Source organism: Olea europaea, unplaced genomic scaffold, assembly GCF_002742605.1.
Source record: "Olea europaea var. sylvestris unplaced genomic scaffold, O_europaea_v1 scaffold1569, whole genome shotgun sequence".
Lineage (NCBI taxonomy): Eukaryota > Viridiplantae > Streptophyta > Magnoliopsida > Lamiales > Oleaceae > Olea > Olea europaea.
In genome coordinates this window covers 83,803-88,257 of record NW_019233298.1, presented here as the reverse complement: position 1 = coordinate 88,257, position 4,455 = coordinate 83,803, and the positions used below count along the sequence as shown (strand labels likewise).

At 33.4% G+C, this 4,455-nt stretch overlaps 1 long non-coding RNA gene across 1 annotated transcript in view; it reads right to left on the bottom strand.

The window, feature by feature from the left end:
* The window catches only part of LOC111376853, a 3,484-nt gene extending 1,900 nt beyond the window's left edge, over positions 1-1,584 (bottom strand). Inside the window, exons 1-2 of the long non-coding RNA XR_002699573.1 lie at positions 759-1,584; positions 449-584 (exon numbers count right to left, since the gene is read on the bottom strand). This is a non-coding gene — a long non-coding RNA (uncharacterized LOC111376853). The remainder of the gene's footprint in view (positions 1-448; positions 585-758) is intronic.
* Between the last annotated feature and the right edge of the window lie 2,871 nt (positions 1,585-4,455).

Sequence of the window (4,455 nt, the reverse complement as noted above, 5' to 3'; positions counted from 1 at the left end):
TAGTCATGTATATTAATCTCCCTAGTGTCTAGTCATGTATATTAATCTCCCTAGTGTCTAGTCATGTATATTAATCTCCCTAGTGTCTAGTCATGTATATTAATCTCCCTAGTGTCTAGTCATGTATATTAATCTCCCTAGTGTCTAGTCATGTATATTAATCTCCCTAGTGTCTCTATTTTCAACTAAAGTATGAAGATTGAACTAATGACTAATGTCACATGCCTATTCATTTCTTCCTGTCCTTTGTACTTCATTTCTTTACTTGAATCCGAAATTTAAAAGGAGCAAAGTCGAATATGAAGAAAAAAAGCATTTGAAACTTGAAGTAATTAGTTAAATAATACATTTATTACATATTACAATCTCATTAGCACGCATAAAGTCCATTTATTCCAAATTGCAAATGTGGTACAAATACAACACTTTAAAGAGGAGAACCAATCACCTTTCTATCAATATCCTGATCAGGTAGATCATTGATTGTACATCCTGTAGCACGTAAAAGGAATGCCCCCGAACCAAACAGAGCCATCATCTTAAAGTCTGGAAGGCTCCCCGCACCTGCTGCCATGGTTATAGATCTACAACGAAATAAAAAAATATACCCCATAACTATCAAATCCTAAAGCATTCAAACAGATAATTAACCTTCCAATTATAAAAGTATCCAATACTTGATCCATGTAAGCACAATTTTAGCACAACTATAATTTCTCTTAAAGTACAAAAATCACTAAATAAACGAATGTACTAACCACATGCATGGCCAAGCAAGAAGCAAAGTGCCAATCGGCTTATCGAGGCGCACCAGGTGGGCATAAGGCCCAGCCTTTTCAGGTAAACGAACATTGATCCACGACGGATCGAGTTTACAACTCCCATTAATTTTCGGTTTTTGCTCATTTTCCTTTGATGCTAGCGAGGAAATGTGAGAATTTCCAAAAAGCGTTTGATACGCACCGAATGCTCGGATTAGATGAAAAGAATTGTAAAATTGGTGTTTTGAGCTGGAGTTTCTTCAGGAGAATTCGAAGAAATTAGAAGCATCAAGAAGAGAATGAAGAATGAAGGGAATTATTACTATGGTTTGATATTGGCGGAGGGATAATCCCGGAAAGGGCAATTGACAGGTAAGAGTGGCGGAGGCTGAGGAGACGGCGGCCGTGAGAGAGGCGATACATTGCCATAAGTAAAATACAAAACAATTAATAAATTGATGAGAAATAAGTTAAAGTTTCAGCCAAAGGGAATAAAGAAAAAAATGGGAATGATGAAAATTTGAATACTCAAGCTGCGGAGTGAAATGTTTCAAAAATCTCTCAACTCGTATATGGTCACGGACTACTTCAACATATTGAACTTTTTCTCATTTGTACTCCATTCATCACCGTCAAAAAATCCGTTACCTTAATGCGGACGGATATTAGACGCGCCAATTAACGGCCATTAAACACATGCCAAATCACTCAGCTAATTGAGGTCAGCATAAATCTCCTATTTTTATTCCCTTCAATTTTCACTTTCATCCCCAGAATTAATCAACAATGATGGCAGTGGATCAACAGTAGCAACAATACGAGAAACACCAGTACCTACCTCAAAAACTGAAATCACACCGACAATTTTAGAGTTAATAACCAAAATGATTACTGAACGTTGTAAAAAAAATTTATGGGGTCATTGAACTTTAAAAATCATCCAAGTCATCACTGAACTTTACAAAAATATTTTCACAAGATCACTTAATTTTAAAAATTATTTCATTCATCACTAAACTTTGCAAAAATTTTCCTAGGGAATCACTAATTCATTGATCTCTAGAAAATCTTTTGCAAAATTCAGTAAAGAATGTGCTGATTTGTAAAGTTCAATAAACTTGTGGAAATCTTTTGCACAGTTCAGTGATATTTAAGAGATTTTTAAAGTTTAGCTACCCCTTGAAAACTTTTTACAAAATTCAAGAACCATTTGGTTATTAACCCACATTTTTAAGGCCCGAAGTCGAGATTTTGGCGGAATTAAGAAGGTGCTTTTTGTCAAGGTTGTGTTGAAAAATGGTAACAAATATAGAGTTATCAAGCCTCGGAGTCTTGAGCCAAACGCTGATGCAAATGTGGTTAGTGCATCTTCGTCGAGTGGTAGGATTGATAATTTGGAATCCCTGATCAGGTCTGATGCTAGAAAGTTCAACAGCTTCAGGATACTAGAAGAGAAAGATTTTTGAATGCCATCCAACATGAAACTGATTTCTCGTGGTTTAATTTCAGTTAGCGGTCACAATTTTGGCCTACTTTCGACCTACAATCCAAAGTTTTTGTATGGAGAAGATAAGGAGAAGGAAAAAGATGGGGGAAAATGAATTTGGGAGTGATTTGGATGGTGTTTAGGGTTTATGGAGAATGAGAAATTGGAGGATAGGAGATGAGTCGATGAGGAGATTGGCAAAGGCAATAGAGAGGTTCGAGGAGATATATTAGAGGATGGAAAGGATGAAGCAAGGGCAAGTGTTAAATGTTTCATTGGACATTGCACTTTATACTTCGTCAGGACTTACCTAACATCAGAAATCGTCCCAATGGCCATTGAACTTATTTACATTGCACTCAGTTACTCATCGATTTAAATCCATCAATGAATTTGGCCAGTTGAAATGTCCAGAGCTCCCAAAATAACATCAAGAGAAAAATATATAATCCATAGATCAAAGAGTAATTTTGCTATTATCGTATGAATAATATTCACACTTCGTGCTAAAAAAATAGGACATTTTATGGATAATATTCACACGAAATTTGTGCGCTTCTCATATATGACCATTGTCCATCACATCAAGCCACCATATTTTACTTTATATCTCTTGTGTGGGTCCCATGATGCCTATATTTTTCATTCTCATTCTCACAAAAAGGGATACCAAACAGTTCAGATTCAGACACCACGTATAAAAAATGATTTCATCAACATTATTTTCATTTGCTCCCTCCATCAAAATAGCTACTCGTTCATCTAGTTTCTAGTGCCTTCAATGAAGGTTTGAAATGGATTTGTGGTTAGGGTTTTGGGTTTGGGCTTGATTTGGGTTGTGCTTTTTCACACTTGCAATTTGATATTTGCTTTTGAATATTTCCTTAAATTTTAGTTTACTCACATAGTCTTGTCTTCAATATTATAACATTAAGGGTGCATTTGATTGTCAATATTACTCATGAAAAATGTATTTTTTCACCCAAATTCCTACTTTTGTACTATTTGATTGACATTTTTTCTATGGAAAACATTTTCATACTTTTGGTCACGTGACCATATTTCTCAAAATCAAAGAAAATATTTTCTTTAGGAATAGTAAAATTTTATTTTCCAAAGAATTTACTCTCTCTGTCTTTCTCTCATCTATCCACTCTCTCTCCTCTACCGACTAATAAAAAATGAATAAGTAGAATATTTTCAAGGTTGAAAATTAAATAAATCAAATACATTTAATTAACAATTTCCATACAAATAAATTCTAGGCAATTAAATTGCCTAGAATTTATTTTATTTCAATGCAATTTCATACTTGCAATCAAACGTACCCTAAATGTTAAATCTACATTAGTACATGTATAGTTAAGAAAGCATGCTATTCATTTCGTGCAATAGAAAGTGAGAGCTCCATTGTGCCTTATTACCTAAGTAATACTCTTACCTCTTAACAAATATATATATTTGTGAAATGTTGAGGAGATATGTCAATATTTACATTTCTAATTTCCTAATGCTTTTAAACTTTATTGAACTTCTTCATTTTGCATTTAATGTATCAATGTGATACATTTGTTTTCTATACCTGTCTCATTTTTTATATGAAATATAAAAAATAGAGTTCCATTTATTGTTTTACTTACTATTTTAACCACATCTAATACAAGGGTGGATGCAAATCTCCAAAAGATCAATGACATTGTAACCAAGAAATGTTATTATCCATTAACTTTTTCAATAATATCTACTCTGAAAGAAAACAAAATAACTTAGATTAGAAATGTAGAAGGACTTCTGCTTGTGGTCAGTAGCCTTCTTTTATATTTTTTCCTAAACTCTAAAATCATTCCCTACATGTCTGTTTTTATATATACATATTGTTAACTTATCCTTATTCTGTTAAAATAGCGAAGCTACTTTTGGTTCAAGGTAAAACCACTTATTACACATCACAATCAATCTTTTTGGTATATGTCATGCAATAATTTCAATAAATTTACATTTACTGATTTCGATGAAATCCATTGCTGTTCATTCTGTAGATACTCTCAAGCTCGTGTTGTTCCAAGGTAATAATTATATATACACCAAATATATTTTCATACAGCCTATGTTTTTCCAACTCTTATGTCACCTACCTATGTCAAGTTTCCATAGAGTAAGAGTTTCCATTCGATTGCAAGATTCATCAACATCTATTGATGCTATGAT